Source organism: Giraffa tippelskirchi, chromosome 7 (genome assembly GCF_054371585.1).
Source record: "Giraffa tippelskirchi isolate mGirTip1 chromosome 7, T2T-mGirTip1v1.2.pri, whole genome shotgun sequence".
Lineage (NCBI taxonomy): Eukaryota > Metazoa > Chordata > Mammalia > Artiodactyla > Giraffidae > Giraffa > Giraffa tippelskirchi.
In genome coordinates, this window is record NC_137281.1 from 69,777,317 (window position 1) to 69,801,994 (window position 24,678).

The following is a 24,678-nucleotide window of genomic DNA, read 5'->3' on the forward strand; positions in this document are numbered from 1 at the left end:
TCCATTCCCAGCCAGATTATCCTTAGGCCCACCCTTCTTTGCTCCTTTACTCTTAACCTGCTTCTTAACTCCTTAAGTCATCACTTTTATGTTGGTAAATATCCAGAATCTTTCAACTTTTTTCATCTATCCCTTTCTTATGTTCAGTTAAAATTTTAAAATGTAAAAGGTGTCTGTGCACTCGAATTTCTTCCTATTTAGTTTGTTTTAGATGTTCAAAGCCCTGAATTTGCTCTGATTATCAGCTCAGAGGACTTAGGAAAGATTGCTTAGAAAGATGTTGAATGTTATCTGTGGTAAACACAAGGGGAGAGCAAAGATACCATCAAGAAAATAGGCAGGGATGAGTCCTTTTCATCTTATCATATAGGGCTAACATTTGGTCAAATAATTTCTCAGGGTGAATAGAACCAAAATTTTATTCTTATAGACTTAAGTTCAACAGGGAGAGAGGAAACAAACAACTTAAAAGTATGGTATTTGAAAGTTCTAAACTTGTTGATAAAACTTCCTAATTTAATAGCAACAACAAAAATTAGTCTATGAATATGTTTAGAAATTTATGGTATTCAACTGATGACCTTAAATTTGTGATTTGAGCTTAGCAACTGAGTGACCTTGGGCTTTCATTCTTTGATTTAGGGGAAAAATTATCCATTAGCTACACACACACACACACACACACACACACAGTACTTTCAATTTGGATAACCATCAGTCCTTAATGGAAATCATATATATGACCCAAATGAACTCTTTGGCCAACCCAGTAATAAGATGGAGAGAAATATACCTCCTCTGTATTTCAGAAGAAGAAATCCAAGAATTTAGTATCTCAACAGATTTAAACAAAATCAAATGTTCCTGGTATCATAGACACAAGTCTTATTGGATCAACTCAATCAGAACAAACTACAGTTTTTCAACCACATAATTTTTTAACTTAATATCTTAACAGGTGTATAGATTTGACTGATAAGCAATTCAGGTGAAAGTGGTGAATTTTGATGGTTTTAAACTAGATAAAGAAAGTGAAAGTCGCTCAGTTGTGTCCAACTCTTTGTGAACCAATGGACTATACAGTCCATGGAATTCTCCAGGCCAGATTACTGGAGTGGGTAGCCATTCCCTTCTCCAGGGGTCTTCCCAACCCAGGGATTGAACCCAGGTCTCCCTCATTGCAGGCAGATTCTTTACCAGCTGAGCCATCATCAAACTAGATAACAAATTTTAAATAAAGTCACTAGGTTGCTCTGACTTTGAAAGAGACCTATGGCTATTCCCAAGGTACTCTTACTTCATTCAAAGATTTAATTTCTCATTTCTTAAGAGGATAATTAGCTTTGTAAATATGGAAAGTGAGGCATTCTTGACTCATGTCCAATTCTTTGCATTTCTAGTTGTCTTAAGGAAATTATCCTGTAGGGTCAGTCACACTGCTTTGTGAAGCCAGTGAAGTCAAATGGAAGTTTGATCTCTTGTTGACTTGTCAACACTAGTGCTGTTAAGAAATAGCCCCACCTGGCACTGTTAAGAAGTGACCATTGGGTACGTGAAGCTTGCATTACCTGAAGCATTCTGTACTGTATGCTATTCCCTCTCAAGTTGCTTGGCTTCCCAGTCATGGCTTGTTAAATGTATGCATCAGAGCTGTTCCAGTGTCCCATTACCTTGACAGATGATTAGTCTCTTAACTAACACTTGGCTCTCTTTCTACACTCTTACTGCCTCCCTCCCCCACCTCTTCTCCCTCTCCTTCCTTTGTCAGTTCTGATGCTACCTTTCATCCATGTCCTATTCTGGTGATTGTATAAAAGGAATGAGAATTCTCACCACAGTGGCCTAGCTAGTCATTCATTTATTAAATATTCATGGGTTCTTACCTGTTTTAAGCCCTGCAGGTTATTTAGTGGTGAATAAAATTGAGTTGATACCTGCCCTCCTGCAGCCTATAGGTAGTGGGGAAAAAAATCAAATGAGCAAAAATAACATATATAATTACAAAACATGTGGGAAGAGATCACTCTAGGGGAAAGAGCACAAAAAATGGCCTTGAGGTGGGTAGAGTATGGCTTGACTCAGGATAAGGACAAAGGTCAACTTGTATGTTGTAGCAAATGGGGGAAAGAGAGCCCTGCTCTACTATAGACTGTCCCCCCCCCCACCCATTTTCCCCTGCTGTCGATCAAGCAAACCCAATCAACAAAGCAAGGAGGTTTGAAAGGATGGACCTTTACCTTGTGAGATGTGGCTTATTTGGGGAGCTCTCTTGATCTTTACAGGGCTTTATTGTCAGGCTTAATATAATCTTAAAACTCAACATTCAGAAAACTAAAATCATGGCATCTGATCCCATCACTTCATGGCAAATAGATGGGAAAACAATGGAAACAGAGGCTGGCTTTATTTTCCTGGGCTCCAAAATCACTGTGGATAGTGACTGCAGTCATGAAATTAAAAGACACTTGCTCCTTGAAAGAAAAGCCATGACAAACCTAGATAGTGTATTAAAAAGCAGAGACATTACTTTGCCAGCAAAGGTCTGTATAGTCAAAGCTGTGGTTTTTCCAGTAGTCATGTACAGATGTGAGAGTTGGACCATAAAGAAGGCTGAGCACCAAAGAATTGATGCTTATGAATTGTGGTGTTGGAGAAGACTCTCAAGAGCCACTTGAACTGTAAGGAGATCAAAGAAATCAATCCTAAAAGAAATCAACCCTGACTATCCATTGGAAGGACTGATGCTGAAGCTGAAGCTCCAATACTTTGGTCACCTGATGCGAAGAGCTGACTCATTGGAAAAGATCCTGATGCTGGGAAAGATTGGAGGCAAAAGGAGAGGGGAGTGACAGAGGATGAGATGGTCGAATGGCATCACTGACCCAACGGACATGAGTTTGAGCAAACTCTGGGGCATAATGTAGGACAGAGAAGCCTGGCATCCTGAAGTCCATGTGGTCCAAAGAATCATACACGACTTAGCAGCTGAACAACAACAATGTGATCTTGGATACATCTTCTCAGTGATATGTTTTGTACACTTTGTACTACACATGTCATTTCCATTCCTCTACTTTGTCCTCTAACTTGATGGTCCATTCTGCAGATATTGTTTGCTCAGCTCAACACACTTCCTAGGTTCCTGGATGTTACCTTGCTTTTCTGGACTCTTCCTACACATTTGTGTCTCTCCTCTCTGGTGTGGTACTCTCATGGACTGCCCACTGGAGAGTACAGTCTCCCCTATACTGTTGCAAGATGTCATCTTGACATTATCCAAACTCTGATGGTAACCTGATTCTAACATTCTTGGGATGTTACACAGACATGTACTCTTTATTTCTTTTCCTCCTTTTCCTTCCTGCCTCCTTTCCTTCCTCCCTCCTTCCATCTTTCTTTCTTTCATTCTTTCTTGTGACAATAGCTGAGAATTTTCTAAAATGAGTGACAGAAACCAAACCACAAATCCAGGAAGTTCAGAGATCAAAAGGAATAAATACTAAAAAAAATATGCCTAGATATATATTCAAACTGCAGAAAACCAAAGACAAAGAGAGAATCTTGAATAAGGTTAGAGGAGAAGGAACCTATGGAAAAACAACGTTGAGAATTTCATTAGACCTCTAATCAGAATCTATGCAAAGATGACAGACGAGTGAAATATTTAAAATGTTAAAAGAAAACACCCCAAACTAGAATTTAGTATCCAGCAAAATTATCCTACAAGAGTGAAAGAGAAATAGAGGCTGTCTCAGACAAGCAAAAACTAGGAGAATTTGTCTCTGATAGACTTGCCTTACAAGAAATGTTAAAAGAAGTTCTTCAGAGAGAAAGAAAACTATATAGGTCATAAATGAGGATCTACATGATGAAAGGAAGCACATCAGAGGAAAAAAAATGAAAGTAAAGTGTGAGTCTTTTAAGTTTACACCTTGTTGGGGAGTTGAAAGTGATGCACTTGGCTGTGGACAGACTAGATTCCTGTCTGAAAATTTCTTTTTGTGTGCTGTCCATTGTCCCTTCACCTCTCTGACTCCTATTTCCTCATTTCTAGTACTTCACAATGCTGTTGTCAACTTCAATGAAAGAGCAGATGTTTAAGATTTTGGGAATCTTGAAGACTTATTTCAATTCCTTTTTTAATTTATAAATTTAATTTTTATAATTTAATTTTATAATTCCTTTTTCTTTTAGTTTTTTTTTTTTCAGGCAATGTGAAACCCTCCACAAATAAGCACCAAGCTTTGTGATTTTTATAGATGCTAAACAATTATTAGTTATTACCCTTAGAATGCTAAACATGGAAGCAATTTTAGTGGAAGAAATGAAGTATTTTGTCTCAGTGTTTTTGCCACCCATTAGTCCCTCAGGTTAAAGGTCTAACTCTCAGGGTCCTAAGGTCTAACATTCAAGTTACTGACATCGCAAAAAGTTTTGCTCTTCATTGCCATTTTTATGAAGTATGTAATAAGAATTCAAATGGGATCTAAAATATCTTAACTGTCCAGTGAGAATTCAAAGATAAATTTCTCACCTGATAAAGTGAATCAGGAGCAACTACTCTCATTGTTTGTAAGGGAAATAAAATATTTAGGGAGTACATGTTAGTCATCAACACACAGCCACCTCCACCCCATTAGAAATATACTTTGTTTTGTGACTATGGTCATAACATCACAAAGGTGGTTAGGTCCTCACAGAGTTTAAATCAGCCTTTCTAAGCAGATGAGGTCATTGAGAATTTCGCAGGCTCTGCACCTAGCAGTTGAAAGGAGAACACAGTAAGGTAGGCGAGTCAGTTAAGCCTTTTGCTTATGTCAGTGAAAGTCACTCAGTCATGTCTGACTCTGCGACCCCACGGACTGTTTAGTCCGTGGAATTCTCCAGGCCAGAATACTGAAGTGGGTAGCCTTTCCCTTCTCCAGGTGATCTTCCCAACCCAGAGTTCGAACCCAGGTCTCTTGCATTGCAGGCAGATTCTTTACCAGCTGAGCCACGAGGGAAGCCCTTAGGCAGTTTTAAAGTCAGAACTCGTGGGCCTCCAGCCACTGAGTTAGTCCAATCTCCATGTTCCAGTGAAGAAAGTGAGGTGAACAGTGACCCTGAGCAGGGCCGAGCTGCTCTGCTGCTTTCCCGGCGATAGGCAGACAGAGAGCTGCCCGTGGAGGGGCGCCCAGAGACGCCTGGAGACGCCAAGTGCGCCTGGAGGTCACGGTCTCCAGGTGGGAGTCTGACACTCCACAAAGCAAATGGATATATCAAACTGCCCCATTTAGAGGCCCTGGGGATATCAAGGTATCCTGAGGGCAGGGATGTGAAGAATTGGGGAATGTCTAAGGCCAGTCTCGTGAAACAGAGCTCAGCTGAGAATAGCTATGGAGCCTCCGTGCACAGGGAACAGATGTAGCACTTTAATTATTTCTTATTTTCTAGTTTTGAATTGTATGCGTTTGAAAAAACTGTTTCATTAACTAAATAGACACCTCATTTTATAAAATGCTGGAGTGCCTTAAGTAAGCCCATGATTTTTAATGTTCAGTGCTGAAAGAGGTTCAAGTTACAGGCCTTCATTACAGGAGAAATTACAGCTAGAGTCAGAGACCTAGGAAGTAAATACAAATTCTGTCCATGATATTACCTGAAATCAATGGGAAAACATAGTGTCTGAGGGATGCATTCAACTTAATTAACTGGAAAATCACTCTTTATTGTGAACACAGACCTGAGTGTCATAGCATGAAATAACTACAGTTTGCCCAACTCTCATAGTGACTACAAAGGTCACATAATCCCCAGAGATCTATTCCATGATCCTAAACATTAGGTGTCTCATCAGATAAGCTGTACAGTTTTTAAAACAATCTCCTATACACCTGGAGAACTGTTTGGATACAGGACATAATCAGGCTCATGACGTAGTGCCCTTACTGACAGTACTTTAAATTCCAAGGTGCATGAGCTTGGCCTGAACATTGTACCCAAGAAAACTCAATGATGAGATTCTCTCTTGGAGGCAAAGAAAAGTTCAAAGCCAGCTGATAGGTTTGGTCTTTTATTTCCTTTTTACCTCTTAGTACTTGAAATTTAACATGGGCACCTGATGCTGGCTCTCCCGCTCACCATCTCCTCCTTGCTCAGCCCTGATTTTGGGGGGAAAGAGAGGGCAGCTGGCCCACTGGCTCCTCTGGACTTGAGCATTGCTCCCTTTCTGACTCCTCTTTGGAGTGAGAAGTCCCAATCTCTTGGGAATCAAAGTAATTCACTCTTCTTTATACCTATTTTGCTCTTGCTCACCAGGGCCCAGGCGACCTGCAGCTGTCTAGCTGACGGGTACTGTGCTCCGTGGTCCTCTTTTCCTATGCCTTCTCGCTTTCCTGTTCCCTCTCCTATTTTAACCTCCTGTCAAAACTCAGGTCTCCCAGTCAATTCCTTTCCAACTTATTCTATCAGTCAGCTATTCTCTTCTGTAGTCTGGATGAAACCTAGTTTGTGTCTGAATGCAGATCTTGTAGGACATGTATTTTAATGACCCTCCTCTTTCTTTCTATAAACCAGATCCTGAAAATGCCAGTTATCTGTAGGTACTCATTTATCTGTTTACAGTCTGAACCAATAGGAGCCAATGTGCCGTATCATAGTTGTTTTCAAGAAAATGATGTATCTGTAGCTTGGTGGAAAAGTTTTTTTCCATCCCGTTAGTTCCGTTTTCTAATGAAGGTTTGGATTTATATTTCCTGAACTCTTATCTACAGATTTAATTGCAAATAAGCCCTGTATTATTTTCTTTGCCCTGCTTGTAGGAGAGTGATGTTTGCTGTATGCAGCCGTAAAACCACAGGAGAATTATTCTCTGCTTTGAACAGCAGCCAGATTAGGAAAGGAACCCACAGGTGTCTCCTATCTCAGGAAAGAGGAAGAGGGAAATTTTACCAGATGAAGCTTTTAAATAAACGTTGGTAGGTATTCATTAGAAAAAGGGTTTTTTAGTGGTGTTTTTGAAGTTATTTTCCTCTTAGTATAATGTTGAGGAAGGTATCATGCACACAGGAGCCTGGCTTCTTCTCCTCAGGGTTTTAAGCTATGCTAGTTGCTGTGATAGTGATCTTAACAACATTTCCCAATATGTAGATTATTAGGTGATGTCATGTGGGAAATCAGCTGTCAAAAGACTATTTTTGGCATAGCTTTTTAGGCCATAGTGTAGAAAGAGCAAATGACAGAGAAGATTGGAAAAGCATTCTCTTTCTTACATCTGTCACTAAAATGCTATACAACCTTGGGCAAGATATTTAACTTATTTAAGACACAGGTTTTGTATATGTATGAAATTCAAGATTCCCAAGAATTCCAAAATTGCTATGACATTTGAAAGAGTTAAATTTGTTCTTCATATCATTTATGGAGTCTCGTTTGTTCAGCAGACTTCGAGATGGCAACCACCTTCAAATAAAAATGCCTATCTAAATATATATGCTGTTCAAATTTGGGTGAACCCCTCTCCCTTCCCTGGTGGCTCAGATGGTAAAGGATCTGCCTGCAGTATGGGAGATCCGGGTTTGATCCCTGGGTCAGGAAGATCCTCTGGAGAAGGAAATGGCAACCCCCTCCAGTATTCTTGCCTGGAGAATCCTATGACAGAGGAGCCTGATGGGGTACAGTCCATGAGGTCACAGAGTCAGACACAGCTGAGCAACTGACACACCTCTCCCTGTGTCAGACTGCTCCAGTTTTTTAAAATTCCACTGGAAATAAACTTTCTTCTTTAGTAATGGAACAGCTAAACAGTGCTTACATATTACTTCCTTGCTTTCAGTCCTTATCTGAAGAGGGAAGTTTGAATGCTCTCAGCCTCTAGCTGAGCCTCTGCAGAGGATTTCTCTCTCTCTCCTTTTATTTACTTATTTTTTCCATGGAAAGGCATTTTATTTTAAATAATAGCAGTGTGTACATGTTAATCCCAGGTGAAAGTGAAAATCATTCAGTTGTGTCCAACTCTTTGTGACCCCATGGACTGTACAGTCCAGAATACTGGAGTGGGTGGCCATTCCCTTTTCCAGGGGATCTTCTCATCCCAGGGATCCAACCCAGCTCTCCCACATTGCAGGCGGATTCTTTACCAGCTGAGCCTCCCAGGGAAGCCCAAACTCCCAATCTATCCCTCCACCCAACCCTTCCCCCCAGTAACAATATGTTTGTTCTCTAAGTCTGTGAGTTGGTTTCTATTTTGTCAATAAATTCATTTGTATCATTTTTTGATTCCATTTTTTTTTTAGATTCTATTATAAGCGATAACATGTAATATTTGTCTCTCTCTCTCTGACTTACTTCACTTAGTATGATAATTTCCAGGGCCATCCATGTTGCTGTAAATGGGATTATTTCATTTTTGATGACTGAGTAACATTCCATTGTATATATGTACCATATCTTCTTTATCTGAGTGTTTCCGATCATGGATACTCGTGTCTTTTCATGATCTTTCTGGGCATCAGAAGGTAGGGTTGGCAGTTTAAAGCTGAAATCTATTCCTGTTCTCTTGGGCTTAAACTCGTTAGGCAAACATTCTTCAAGGCAATCTTATTTGAGAAATAAAGGAACATACCTTTTCCTAGTGTAAGAAGGAATGTTCACTAGGGCATTAGTTTCAAACATTTTATTCTTCCATACCTACTCAAAGAATTTTGAAAATTATGTAACTCACCGCCCTCCAACAATTTAAAGTGGGTAACTATTTTTCAATGTAAGTTACAAATATTTGCAAAGAATGATAATCTCTGTTACACTTAATTGTTTATATTGTTCTCTCAAATGTTTCAAGGGGAATCCAAATGCCATTTAGATTTGATACCCTACATCATCAGCTTACAAGATAAATAACTTTCTTGAACAGAAATTTTATGTCAGTCCACTTATTCTTGGACTTAAATTTGCATGCCAGATAACTATGCTTAGAATTCTTTTTCTGATCATGACCATATGTCTCTGCAACAGAAATATTTAGGTAAATTGAAATTTATTTTTTCTAAGTTTGGCCTTACTGTGATACTCTTTCTGAATTATTTTTGAAAGAAACTATCTTCCGGATTGAGTTATCATCTTAATGATTTTTTCTGCACAACTAATTAAAATAAAATAGATAATTAAAATTTTTAATGAATGACTTTTAAACATGATGTAAAATTGTAAGGAAATTTATCTCCTAATAAAACTAAAGGAATTTTTTTTGTCCAGTTAATTTGTGAGTCCATGAATAAATGTCGCTCATTGCTAGAATAAATAGGACTAAGAATCACTTTAGGGCTTCCCTGGTGGTGGCTCAGGGGTAAAGAATCCACCTGCAATGCAGGAGCCACAGGAGACACAGGTTCGTTCCCTGGGTTGGGAAGATCTCCTAGAGGAGGGCATGACAACCCACTCCAGTGTTCTTGCCTGGAGAATCCCCACAGACAGAGGAGTCTAGTGGGCTACAGTCCGTGGGATTGCAAAGAATCAGACCCAACTGAAGTGCCTTAGGATGCATGCATGCATGAGCATCACTTTTATTTATATTTTTATTTTCTAGATATAAGCACCCAAAGTCATGTTCCCATATAGACACTTAGGAATGGAAGGAGTTTTGTTATATCAGTGGCAATGAATTTTTGAACTTCTTCCAAGTTATACCTCCTAATCATACCCTTGTTAATCGTTTGATAACATAGTTTCATGTTATCACAAATGATTTTTAATAACATCTTAGCTAATAACTTGATTAGGCCTTCCTTCAATTATGCTAAAATTAAGTAACAGAAAACTACCTGATTACCAAATAAATTTATTATCTAGTCAGTAGAGCAATTTTCTTTCCCAGTTTCTGGAATGTATTTCAAAAAAGCTTTATCAAAACTTGTCAATGGATAATTAATTATTCCCAACACTTTTTACTTTTGTGCATTTTGTGGAATATGATATATTCAGAAAGGGTTGGAAAACAGAAATATTGTTAATTTTAAAGTTCTTTTGTCAACTCAATATTTTTTATTAAAATGCTTTAATTTCTTCCCCTCACATTTGTGTGTGGAGATAGAGAGAGATGGATATGGATATGAATATAGATATAGATATGTATGTCACAACCTTGAAGCTTTAGATTTAGCTCCTGTGATTTATGGGAAATGTGTTGATTGTCAAATTTGGAAAGCCAGTGTTGACTGTTAAACCTTTCCAATGAGGCTTTTTCTCAATAAAAATCTTTGGTTCAAGTACAGTTTTCATTCAGATACCCATCCTAAGGACAACTGTCTTCTCTCTACCTTCTAATTGTAAAACATATAGGTGCTAAGGCATGAAGTCTTGCCAAAGGTTAGTGCTCAGATGAAATAAGGCTCTGGGCTTTTCCATCTTCTGTAACATCATGCTCCTGGCTTTGATCTCTAGGGACTCTCATTTAGGAGTGATGATTATGCAGCATGGAAATGATGTCCTTTGGCATGCTGGAGCTTTGTAAATCCTGAGACAATGCACCATAGTAGGATTAGGGTAAGTGAAAGTTGATCTTTCTTTCTTTAAAATTTTTATTTTATATTGGAGCATAGTTGATTAAAAATGTGTTAGTTTCAGATGTACAGTAAAGTGATTCAGTTATACATATACGTGTATCTATTTTTTTCAAATTCTTTCCCCCTTTAGATTATTATATGATATTGAGCGGAGTTTCTTGTGCTGCACAGTAGGTCCTTGTTGATTATTCTAAATATAGCAGTGTGTACATGTCATTCCTAAACTCCCAATCTCTCTCTCCCACCCACTTGTTTCCCCTGGTAACCATAAATTTGTTGTTTAAGTCTGTGAGTTTCTTTCTGTTTTGTAAATAAGTTTATTTGTATCATTTTTTTAGCTTCTGTACATAAATAATATTATATATTTGTCTTTCTCTGTTTGACTCACTTTACTTAGTATCAGTTCAGTTCAGTCGCTCAGTCATATCTGACTCTTTGCATTCCCATGGACTGCAGCATGCCAGGTTTCCCTGTCCATCAACAAACAAGTCACAGAGCTTACTCAAATTCATGTCCGTAGAGTCAGTGATGCCATCCAACCATCTGATCCTGTGTTGTCCCCTTCTCCTCTCCCTTCAATCTTTCCCAGCATCAGTGTCTTTTCTAATAAGTAAGTTCTTCGCATCAGGTGGCCAAAGTATTGGAGTTTCAGCTTCAGCATCAGTCCTTCCAATGAATATTCAGGACTGATTTCCTTTAGGATGGACTGGTTGGATCTCCTTGCAGTCTAAGGGACTCTCAAGAATCTTCTCCAACACCACAGTTCAAAAGCATCAATTCTTCAGTGCTCAGTTTTCTTTATAGTCCAACTCTCTCATCCATACATGACCACCGGAAAAACTATAGCTTTGACTAGATGGACCTTTGTCGGCAAAGTAATATCTCTGCTTTTTCATATGCTGTCTAGGTTGGTCATATCTTTTCTTCCAAGGGGCAAGAGTCTTTTAATTTCATGGCTGCAGTGATTTTGGAGCCCCCCTAAAATAAAGTCTGTCACTCTTTCCATTGTTTCCCCATCTATTTGCCATGCAGTGATGGGACCAGATACCATGATCTTAGTTTCCTGAATGTTGAGTTTGAAGCCAACTTTTACTTAGTATGGCAATCTCCAAATTCATCCATGTTGCAGTAAATGGCATTATTTCATTCTTTTTAATGTCTGAGTAATATTCCATTTGCCTGGAGAATCCCAGGGATGGCGGAGCCTGGTGGGCTGCCATCTATGGGGTTGCCCAGAGTTGGACATGACTGAAGTGACTTACCAGCAGCAGCAGCAGCGATATTCCATTGTATATGTACCACATCTTCTTCATCAGCTCACCTGTTGATGGACATTTAGGTTGCTTCCACATCTTGGCTGTTGTACACAGCACTACACTGCAGAAGAGAACAAAAGGAGAATCAGCATGATGTCTCCACGTCAGTGACATTCTCAGCTGACATATATTTTTTTATTGAGATGTAATTGACATATAACATATTAGTTTCAGGTATTCAACATAATTCATTATTTGTATATGATGTGGTCAGCTGGTCCATTTTTGAAGAAAGAGTTGAGCCTGAAATTGATTCCCTCAAAACCAACCAAGTTTTTATTCCTTTGGAAAACTTGGTAGACCCCCAGGAAGTATGCATTTTTAAGTTTGGAGGCTACTGCCCTAAAGCAAGCCACCAATATCCTTAGTGTCTTTATTTATTTTGAGTTTTCCTCAGTGTAAATATGTAATTTTCTTTCATAAAATGTTTTGTGTGACCTTGGGCATACTTTGCTTTGGAACAATGACCAGTGCTTACAGAGTTTGTTTTATGGGAAGGAAAAATGGTCATATTCCTGGTACTAGAGGGATTTCAGGTTCCCAGGGGGGAATTCACCCTGAAAATGCCCCCATAACAACATCTGAACCTGCCTCCTGGATGAATGACCACAGTTATAGACATGAATCTCTAACCACTCCCTTTTCAACAGCTCTGACCCTCAATTTTATTAGCTCCTCTAGCCATTCTCATATGCTCCTGACAACATCTTAGCCAAGTTTATTTCAATAAACTCCTGACTCAGAATTGTCAAAACTGTTCATTTTAGAGCAATAAAACCTTTTTCTTTCTTTTTAAATGACTATTTGAAAAGATAAAACATAACTGCTTTATTGTAATTATGGAAGTAAGAGTCTTGCCTCCTTGTCGGTCCTTGAGTTCTAGGAAACCAGGTTTGAGAATCACCATCTCGACTAGCCTCTCACTTGCCTCCAACACTATCATCACAGATCACCAATTGGATGCCTTTTGAAACCACCTATCAGTTTTAAAAAATGCTAATACCCAGGTCTACCCCGAAGAGTTTTTGTTTACCTGCTTTGCTGTCTTCCGACCTAGGTCATTTCAGTGTGCAGCCAAAGTTGAAAACCACTACGCCAGGTTTCCTCTAGTGTAAATTTGATTGTGTCACACTTATTCTTAACATTTTTAAGTTTCTCAGTGGTTCTCCAAGTGTGTACCCCAGACCAGCAATTTCAGCAGCACCTAGAAACTTGTTGGAAATACAAATGATCTAGCTTACACCCAGACCTATTAACTCAGAAACGCTGGGAGCAGGACTCAGCAATCTGTATTTTAACACATCTTCCAGGGGACTCTGATTCATGCTTATGTTTGAGAAACACTGACCTACAGAATAAAGTCCAAACTTGGGAGCCTAGTGTGTAAGAATTTTCCCTGTCCAAACGTTGCCAGTTCTCACTTTACCCTACCCATACTGACACAGTACCCACTCTCTAGTCTCTGTGTTATGTTAATGATTTCATGTTTGTTATAAAATATTTAAAATCAGATAATTTTATGTAATGACATTTCAATATATCCACTGACTAGGAATTCTAATACAGTGTTAGCTAGGAGTGGTGAGAGCAGGCATCATCCTCTTTCTGCCTTTATGGGAAGAGTATTCAGTCTTTCACCATTAAGTATATTAGCTATAAGTTTGTGTGTGTGTTTCTGAAAGTTTTTCTATTAAATTGAGATAGTTCCCTTCTGTTCCTACTATGCTGAGTGATTTTTACCACTAATGGATATTGAAGTTTGTCAAATGCTTTTTCTGCATCTTTTGAGATGATCATATGTTTTTCAGTGTATGTATATTTACTGCTGGTATTGATCTAGCAACTTTATTTGGGTAATGTGGGGAAATTTTAAAACCTTAACTGTCATTTATGATTTTAAAAAACACCCCCTGTGTCTTGGGGTATTTCCCTCTCATATGTGTCATGGCATTAAACTATTGCAATAAGTAGAGAAATAGTTGATTTTTCCTTTCATCTATGCTAATGCTTGAGCTTCCCAGGTGGCTTAGTGGTAAAGAACCCACCTCTCAATGAAGGAGATGCAGGAGACCTGGGTTCAGTCCCTGGGTCGGGAAGATCCCTAGGAGGAAGAAATGGCACCCCACTCCAGTATTCTTGCCTGTAAAATCTCATGGACAGGGAAGCCTGGCGGGCTACAGTCCATGGGATTGCAAAGAGTCAGATGTGACTGAGCACATGCTAATGCTTTCCATTAGATATAAATGCATTTGGATTATATATATTTAGTACTTGACATTTTTCTAGGCAAAATGATAACATGTCATCTTTCTTAGGAAAGGAAAAGAGAATTAATGGTGATTAAGAATTCACTATTCTTAGACTGTGTGCAGTTTATTATTTAACATTTTTCTTATATATATCTCATTGCTAAGAGTCATCTTCATTTTTCAAATGAGATAGACTCAGAATTTAGTTATTTACTACTACAAAGAATCTGATTCATGCATTTTTAGTTTCAAAAACAATATTTCAACATAACAGAATGAGAAAATGGAGGCGTGGATCTCTCATCATCCTAGCACTCTATGCAATAAGTATTTTGGAGAATTAGATATTGGCTATTTTTGTCTAAACTTCTATGACATCGATATGAAGAGCCATTCTATTAAGTGCTTTCAGTTCAGTTCAGTTCAGTCGCTCAGCTGTGTCTGACTCTTTGTGACCCTATGAACTGCAGCACGCCAGGCCTCCCTGTCCATCACCAACTCCTGGAGTCTACCCAAACCCACGTCCATCAAGTCAATGATGCCATCCAACCGTCTCATCCTCTGTCATCCCCTTCTTCTCCTGTCCTCAATCTTTCCCAGCATCAGGGTCTTTTCAAATGAGTCAGCTCTTCACATCAGGTGGCCAAAGGATTGGAGTTTCAGCTTCAACATCAGTCCTTCCAATGAACACTGAGGACTGAACTCCTTTAGAATGGACTGGTTGGATCTCCTTGCAGTCCAATGGACTCTCAAGAGTCTTCTCCAACACCACAGTTCAAAAGCATCAATTCTTCTGTGCTCAGCTTTCTTTGTAGTCCTACTCTCACATCCATACATGACTACTGGAAAAACCATAGCCTTGACTAGATGGACCTTTGTTGGCAAATAATGTCTCTGCTTTTTAATATGCTGTCTAGGTTGGTCATAACTTTCCTTCCAAGGAGTAAGTGTCTTTTAATTTCATGGCTGCAATCACCATCAGCAGTGATTTTGGAGCCCAGAAAAATAAAGGCAGCCATTGTTTCCACTGTTTCCCCATCTATTTGCCATGAAGTGGTGGGACCGGATGCCATGATCTTAGTTTTCTAAATGTTGAGCTTTAAGCCAACTTTTTCACTCTCCTCTCTCACTTTCATCAAGAGGCTCTTTAGTTCTTCTTCACTTTCTGCCATAAGGGTGGTGTCATCTTCATATCTGAGGTTATTGATATTTCTCCCAGCAATCTTAATTGCAACTTGTGCTTCCTCCAGCCCAGCGTTTCTCATGATGTACTCTGCATATAAGTTAAATAAGCAGGGTGACAATATACAGCCTTGATGTACTCTTTTTCCTATTTGGAACCAGTCTGTTGGTCCATGTCCAGTTCTAACTGTTGCTTCCTGACCTGCTACAGGTTTCTCAAGAGACAGGTCAGGTGGTCTGGTATTCCCATCTCTTGAAGAATTTTCCACAGTTTATTGTGGTCCATGCAGTCAAAGGCTTTGGCATAGTCAATAAAGCAGAAATAGATATTTTTCTGGAACTCTCTTGCTTTTTCGATCATCCAGTGGATGAAGGCAATTTGATCTCTGGTTCCTCTGTCTTTTCTAAAACCAGCTTGAACATCTGGAAGTTCACAGTTCACGTATTGCTGAAGCCTGGTTTGGAGAATTTTAAGCATTACTTTTCTAGCGTGTGGGATGAGTGCAATTGTGCAGTAGTTTGATCATTCTTTGGCATTGCCTTTCTTTGGGATTGGAATGAAAACTGACCTTTTCCAGTCCTGTGGCCACTGCTGAGTTTTCCATATTTGCTAGCATATTGAGTGCAGCACTTTCACAGCATCATCTTTCAGGATTTGAAATAGCTCAACTGGAATTCCATCACCTCCACTAGCTTTGTTCGTAGTGATGCTTCCTAAGGCCCACTTGACTTCACATTCCAGGATGTCTGGCTCTAGGTGAGTGATCACACCATTGTGATTATCTGGGTCGTAAAGATCTTTTTTTGTACAGTTCTTCTGTGTATTCTTGCCACCTCTTCTTAATATCTTCTGCTTCTGTTTTGTCCCTACCATTTCTGTCCTTTATTGAGCCCATCTTTGCATGAAATATTCCCTTGGTATCTCTAATTTTCTTGAAGAGATTTCTAGTCTTTCCCATTCTATTGTTTTCCTCTATTTCTTTGCATTGATCATGCGGAAGGCTTTCTTATGTCTCCTTGCTATTCTTTGGAACTCTGCATTCAGATGGGAATATCTTTCCTTTTCTCCTTTGCTTTTCACTTCCCTTCTTTTCACAGCTCTTTGTAAGGCCTTATATACTCTTTTAATACTTACCACTTACCTTAGTGAGCATAGAGGAGAATGTAGGTAAATAACTGCTACAGTATCTAGCACTTCATATGCACCAATAAATGATAGCTGTTGTTATCATTATAGTGTTGCCATTTGTATCCTGACCACAATATGGTCTCCGCAAGGGTGTAGATGATGTTCTCAATACTTTCTATAATCCCCAATGCTAGTCATCAGAGTGGTGAACATGAGTAAGGATTTTAAGAAATACTTAGGGTTCATGGCCTAACCCAGGACCTTAGTTTGGTACAGTGGGAACTCAGTCTGTCCAGACTGAGTGTTAAGGAGGAGGAGGAAGAAGGGGTGGGGGTTAAGAAAGAATGATGATGCAACAGACAGAATTTTGGAGCACACAGCATTGCCTCTTTTTCCAAATATCAAATTCAGGACAAGGGAAATGCTTAGGTGGCTGTAGGAACAGAGTATTGGAGTGTGGCTTCACGCTCTCACCTCATTCTGAGACCTTAAATTCCTCCACACCACAAGCATCATCCCCGCTCTGCTTCAGAGTAAGTTCCCAATCTTGACCTATCAATGAGAGTCCTGTTTGTTCCAAGGAGAAAGAAGAGTAATGTTGGTCAGTAGGAAAGCAAGTGGAACCCAAAATCTGAAGGCTTGTATCTGAATTACAGTTCTGTGTTTCAGGGTACTTTTAGGATGCTTTTAGTGGTAGGTCAATATATAAACCAGAACACACCCAAACCCTCTTAACTGGTCTGCCAACAAGTTAACTCCATATCTCTCATGATGGAACTTTTAGAATTAAGACGGACATCTGAGGTGATTATTAGCTCCTCAAAGATGGGTAGAAGAATAGATGGCAGGCTCTTCTTAACTACGTCTTTGAGGAGCTAACAACCACCTAGTAATCACAAACCCTTTTTCAGGAGCCCCCTAATAGGCATCACAGCGCAACTGGATCAAATTGGGTAAAGAGTCTGTTCCTAATTTAACTGCTAGCAGGAGAAATGGGTTACCTGCAAACCACTGGTCTACCTTGGACCTGGGGTGAGGCTCGATTTCCGTAAAGCCCATCTGTGTACGAAATCCTGGTTTTAAACAAAAAGTGGGTGATGGATGCTGGATAGGAGTCCTGTGTGTTTACCATATGTTTCCTCTTCTGATCTAGGTGTATGCAGGCTATAGTCAGAGCCCTAAGGGCTTTTGAGTTCCTCACTGGGGATAACAATGCACCCCTCACAGGATCCTGTGTAGGTTAACTGAGGTTACGTATGTAAAAGAGCTAGGAATAGAATTTTTATTATTGTCTGATCTCTTTAGGTCACACTGACTTCCTATGTAGTTTAATAATTCAGTAATGGTTTTATGTGCATTAGTCATATTTCCAAGTAATCTGTAAACATCTTGTAGGTAAGAACCATGCTGCTTCTTTGGTTTTTTATATTCTCTAGAACATTGGGCACATAGTGTGTTCTATATGTTTAATTGACTATAGCGCTCTATTTGAAAAACGTGTTGCAGATTTTTTTGAAGTTATCCTTGTTTTAAAAAAATCACTTATTCTAGAGTATATTTTTTCTTTCTTTCTTATGTTTAATAGTATATCGATTCATTTATTAGCACTTTTGCAAATAAATTCAAAATCCATTTCATTTTTCCATGATTTTAACGGCTCTGTGTAATTTCTAGTATGATCGGCAATAAAGTACTAGATGGCAGTGACAATCTATAGACAAAATAATTAGGTCAGGGCAGGGTATGTTATACAGCCTCTTCTCTAACATTTTAATCCTGGTAAGATTAATGATAAATATGATTAATGGTAAACCTGATGCATAGCAATGGAGGGAAAGTGAGCTTATGTGGAGATCCACCAGATGGGGGAATGTATGTGGTAACCAAGTTGGTTGTGAAACTCTACTTCTTGAGTAAAATTTTTCGGCCTTATCTCTTAAGCTTTTTGTATCAGTGGAAGCATTTTTCCTCCCTACTCTCAGAGTTACTATCCTAGTCCAGAGTCACCACCTCATTTCAGTTTATCTAGTATCTTCTCAACTTTGGATCCTTTAAAAATATCTGAATTATTTTTAATCTAATATTATACTTATTTTTCATGGCTACTTCATGATACCTAGTGAGTTACTAGGCACATGTAATAATAACTGCCATCATAATTAGTGGAGATCCTGTGCTGGGCTTGAGGTTTAATGTTTACATACACTTTAAAATGCCTTTCAAGTTGACTTCTATTAATCCCATCTTATAGGTGAGGAAACTGAAGCTGAAAGCTTGTAAGTAACTTGCTTAGGCTAAGTGGTAGGTGAAGGATTTGAATCCATGTACTTTTGGTTTTAAAGCTTCTGCTTTCATTTGACCGTATCTCAGATGAGATCTTCCAGATCTCTCCATGTCCTTTTATGTTAAACTAAAGTTGGACAACATGATACCAAGATTTTTCATACCTTAAGTTTTTGTAAATGTTATGAATCCTAAAATCTTATAGGGAAATATAGTTCTTGGTATTCATATTCTCAATCAAATACACTGATCAATGTAGATAGCTTTGGAAGACAAAAGGCTTTATTTACACATGTTTTGTGCATAGATGTATATATGAATATAGATAAATATGATATCTTCTTTAGTATTGAAAATTAGAAAATTAACAAAGATTTTGGAAGTTGTGAGATAACAGAAAACCCCTCAAATGTGCCATTAACAGTAACTTTCCTTGAAAATAAAATATTTTGACTCTTGTTTGATAATTGACCTTACAGATATTAGGTACATTTTCTAAGTGATAGGACTCTCATTAATGATTATTTCTATTAATTGAGTTTATGGAGTTTCCTAAGGGCCAAAATTTAAATTCTCTTAATTAAAATATTTTTTTCAATAAATCACTATTAAATGAATCTCAGTTTTTCTGGAGTTTGCATAAAACATGATCATGAGCTGTTGCATTTACTTTGGTGGCGAAAGGCAGTGTATCCTGCTAACCCAGAACCTTATCTTTAATTTTGAAAAGTAAGTTGGTGAGCAAAGCCAAATTTAAGCTAGAATAACTTCTGTAGTCAATGAAGAAGAAAATACAAATCCTATCTAGGAGGAAAGTATATTTAGTGATGACTCAGACCAATGCTGGGGCCTGATAAGAGCACTCCTTCAGGTTTTTAATTGAAATGTGACTACAACAAGGGATTGACAGAAACCACCTCTGATTTCCAGATAAATGCACAAATCCAATGTCACTGAAAGCTGATAAGACAGATTTCCAGAAAAGCGATTTTAAAAGTACCTCCCGCCCTGCTTATTTCAAAATAGGACAACTCTAATGCAACTTCCTTTATCTGACAACTGAATTTTTAACAGCTGTCTGGATGTCATTGGCAGTAAAGTAGGATTATTTCCATTTTCTCAGACTTTTTAAAGCCTCTTTGCTCCCTGTAGCTATCTAAATGCCAAGTAATAAGATAATATCAACAGCTGGCATAAGGGTTTCTCATTTGAGTTATTACAGCAAAAGGCTCACCTCTAAGGTTTTGGTTTCCTAGTGTGCTAAGTATGTATCTTTCTGAGCAAGATATTTGCATGCATCTCTCCCTCACCCCTACACCTCAGGGCAAATGTTGCACAGCATGACACACACATTAAGAAGGAAATAGAACGGGTTTCTCTACTAATTTATTCCCCACGAGAGAAGCTTCTGGTTCTTGCTACAAATCAGTACCAAGTGTATACATGGTATTCTGTCACTTCCTCTACTCATTGTGGCCCCTGAGAGTACTTTGTTTGCAGCTGCAGGAAGGAAAACACTCAGTGGGATTTAGTGGGAGGAGCTAATTAACCATGGAGGCCTAAGAAGAGGATCTTATGTTGGGAAAATAAGACCCAATGGCTGCAGAGCCGCCTTCTACTATAAATTCGGTTCTTCACCCATGTCTCAGCAGATTCTCAGATCACTATTGGTATGTGGAAGATTGCTTAGGGAACACTCTCAGGATCAACATCTGGGGAAGGGAAGGGAAAGGAAAAGAGGGGGCCAGGACTGGTCAGAGGAAGTTGGGTAGTCTCAGGGATATTCTCAAATAACTTGATGGGAATTTCTGAAGCTGGTATTACTCCACATTACAACAAGGGAACTAGATTTTTATGTTCTTGTGTTGATTGTCGCTGGGTGCAGGCTACCCCCAGGAAGGAGATGCAGCCTGGGTAAGAAGCTGTCTTCAGCTGAAACAATTTCTGGAGAGAGGTGACAACTGAGAGCTGTCAGCCATGGTGATCCCCAGAGGATCAGATCCTTCAGTCCTGGAGGAATACCTGCGGAGCACACCACAGTGTTTAGTTCTCTAGGTGATGGTGAGACCCCAGAGCCATGAGTTTTGGACTGAGCCTCAATGTGGGAGCAGTGGGTAAGAGAATATATTTTTTTTCCAGAAGATTCTACAAGGAGATAAGTATATACGTGTGTGTGTGTGTGTGTATAATTATATCTGTGTATTTCTCCTAATTGTATTCTATATTGAAATGAAATTATAGAACTGCTTTTCCTTGTTTCCTACCTATTTGATGGCATATTATTATCCTTTTATGACTTCTTTACTTTTTCAAGTCTAAGCTTGATGTTTTTTTTACCCTAGCTTTACCTTTATGAAAATATTGAGAAAATAGAAAGGTTTCTGTTGAGCTTCCCTCCAACCCTTAGATATGTTCTGAGGCCCCTTTGAAGACACTTAGAAGATCTTGGAGTAATATCTCAAAAAGTTATTGTTAAATCACCAGAGTCAGAAATGGTAGCCAATAATACTAGGGGCTTCTGCATGTTATTGGCTTGGGATTTAACACATTTTGTAGGGAAATCTTATATGTGGTAAAGTTTGTAAGCCTAAAAGAACATTGTGTCCTTATGCATGTAATGGTTGATTTTGTTTCAACTTGAGTATGCCAACGTACCCAGATATTTGGTTGAACATTTCTCTAGATGTTTCTGTGGAGATAATTTTTTTTATATGATTAAATAAGTGAGCTTTTCCTGGAGCAGTTTACCATTCATAATATGGGCAGAACTCATTTAGTCTATCAAAGGCCTTAATAGAGAAAAAAACTGGCCTCCTCGATGAAAAGAGAATTCTGCCAGCAGACTGCCTTTAGATTGGAACGATAATTCTTCTCTTGTGTGTGTTGCTGTATCTCACATCTTTATCCATCCAGCTGTTGATGGTCAATTATACGGCTTACATATTTTGGGCTATTGATATTTTCTGTTGTGTTTTTCCCCTATTTTGTCTATTTAATCTCTGTTCTTTATTATTTCCTTCCTCCTACTGACTTTGGACTTGGTTTCTTCTGGTTCCTTTACATGGTAGGTTAGTTGTCTATTTGAAGTTTTTCTTATTTGTTAAAATAGTCCTATGTCACTATAAACTGTCAGTTTAGAACTGCTTTCACTGTGTCCCATAGATTTTAGGTAGTTGTGTTTTCATCTTTATTTATCTCAAAGTTTTGTGATTTGCTTTTTGATTTCTTCATTGACCCATTAGTGTTTTAGTAGCATGTTGTTTACTCTCTGCGTGTTTGTGTTTTTCCCATTTTTCTTCCATAATTGATTTCTAGTTTCATTCCATCTTAGGTGGAAAATGTCTTGATACAATTTCTATCCTTTAAATTTTGTTCAAATTGTTTTGTGGCCTAGAATGTGATCTATTCTGTACAACTTTCCATGTACAGCTATAAAGAATGTTTTCTGCTGTTTTGGATAGAATGTCCTGTATCTGAACTTAATGTCTCTTAAGTTCAGCTGACCTAGTGTGTCATTTAAGACAACTGTTTCCTTGTTGATTTTCTGTCTGGCTGATCTGTCCATTGATGTAAATAGGTGTTAAAGTTCCCTACTATTATTGTATTATGTCAGGTTCTTATTTTATGTCTGTTACTATCTCTGTGTTATATCTAGGTACTTCTATATTATATGCTTCTATATCATTCATATGTACATATGTTATAATACACTGAGTTGGTCAACAAGTTCGTTTGGATTTTCCTGTAGCATATTATGGAACTCAATATACCAATATATATTACACACATATATGTTATAATATATTATGTTATATATATTATGTAATAACAGATACTAGATGTTAATGAATGTTATATTCTCTCAGTCTTCAGTCCTACATCTCTTGATTGGGGCATTTAGTCCATTATTATTTTGGGGGGGGCTAGTTGTTTTTTTGTGTATTTTTTTATAGGATTATTGCTTTACAATATTGTGAGGTTTCTGCCATACATCATCATGAACCAACCACAAGTATACACATGTCCTGTCCCTCTTGAACCTCTCTCCCATCTCCCACCCCATCCTACCCCTCTAGGTTGTCACAGAACACTGGGCTGATCTCCCTGCATTACACAGAAAACTCCTACTGGCCATCTACTTTACACACGGTAATGTTTATATTTCCATGCTACACTCTCAATTAGTACCTCCCTCTCTTTCCCACACTGTGCCCACAAGTCTGTTCTCTATGTCTGCATTTCCATTGCTGCCTTGCAGATAGGTTCATCAGTACCACCTTTCTAGATTCCATACACATGTATTACTATACAATATTTGTTTCTCTTTCTGACTTACTTCACTCTATATAATAGGCTCTTGGGCTCTTTTTTATAGCTGAGTAATATTCCATTGTGTATATGTGGCAAAATTTCTGTATCCATTCATCTGTCCATGAACATCTAGGTTGCTTCCATGTCCTACATATTGTAAAAAATGCTGTAACAAACATTGGGGCACATGCATCTCTTTCAGTTATGGTTTTCTCAGGGTATATACCCAAGTAGTGGGTTTATTGGGTCATATGGTAGTTCTATTCCTAGTTTTTTAAAGAATCTCCGTACTGTCTTCCATAGTGGTTATGTCAATTTACATTCCTCCCAGCAGTGCAAGAGAGTTCCCCTTTCCTCCACATCCTCTACAGCATTTATTGTATGAAGATATTTCAATGATGACCATTCTGACCAGTGTGAGGTAATACCTCATTGTAGTTTTGATTTGCATTTCTCTAGTAGTGAGCAATGTTGAGCATCTTTTCATGTCTTTGTTGGCCCTCTGCATGTCTTCTTTGGAGAAATGTCTGTTTAGATCTTCAGCCCATTTCTGATTGGATCATTTGTTTTTCTGCTATTGAGCTGCTTGTATATTTTGGAGATTAATCCTTTGTCAGTTGTTTCATCTGCAATTATTTTCTCCCATTCTGAGGGTTTTCTCTTAATCTTGCTTATTGTTTCCTTTGGTGTGCAAAACCTTTTAAGTTTAATTAAGTCCCATGCTTACTTTTGTTTTTATTTCCATTACTCTAGAAGGTGGGTCAAAGAGGATCTTGCTCTGATGTATGTCAAAGTATGTGCTGCCTATATTTTTCTCTAAGAGCTTTATAGTTTCTGGCCTTACATTTAAATCTTTAATACATTTTTTTGGATTAAAAAAAGTTTATTTTTTGTATGATGTTAGAAAGTGTTTTAGTTTCATTCTTTTATATGTAGCTGTGAAATTTTCCCAGTACCACTTATTAAAGAGTCTGTCTTTTCTCGCCTCCTTTGTCAAAAATAAAGTGTCCATAGATGTGTGGGTTTAGTCCATTGATTTTTAAAGTGATAATTGATAGGTACATACTTACTGCTATTCTGTTTCTGGTTGTTTTTGTAGTTCTCTGTTTGTTTCTTCTGTTTGCTTTTTCTTTTGTGGTTTGATGATTTTATTTAGTGGTATCCTTGTGTTCCTTTCTCTCTAGTTTTTGTGTATCTGTTTTAGGTCTTTGACTTGTGCTTACCATGTGTTTCATATATGTTAACCTACAACTATACCCAGTTTTTAAAAACTGTCATTTAAGTTCAAACACACCCTAAAAGATCTACATTTTGAACTCTTCTCCCATGTTTTATTTTTTTTCTGTCATTACTTATGTCTCCTACATGTCTATTTCTTAACTGTTTATTGTAATTGCAGTGTATTTTATAATTTTCTTCATTTACTCTTCATTTTCACTTATTTAAGTGGTTGATCCAGACTTTATTATATACTTGCCTTTACTAGTGGAAGTTTTCATTTCTTATAAATTCTTGCTTCTTGTTGTAGCCTTTTCCACTTGGAGAAGACCCTTTATCAATTCATGAGGAGTGGTTTATTATTAATGAAGTCTTTTGTTGTTTCCTTGCCTGAAAAGTTCTTTGTCTCTCCTTCATTCTCCTTCTGAATGACAACTTGCTGAGTAGAGTTC

General features: G+C 38.2%; 1 long non-coding RNA gene across 1 annotated transcript in view; it reads left to right on the forward strand.

Moving 5' to 3' along the window:
* The first annotated feature begins 4,719 nt into the window (after positions 1-4,719).
* The window catches only part of LOC145512140 (uncharacterized), a 182,269-nt gene continuing 162,310 nt past the window's right edge, over positions 4,720-24,678 (forward strand). The window contains exons 1-3 of the long non-coding RNA XR_014058326.1: positions 4,720-4,786; positions 6,801-6,956; positions 10,417-10,518. This is a non-coding gene — a long non-coding RNA (uncharacterized LOC145512140). The remainder of the gene's footprint in view (positions 4,787-6,800; positions 6,957-10,416; positions 10,519-24,678) is intronic.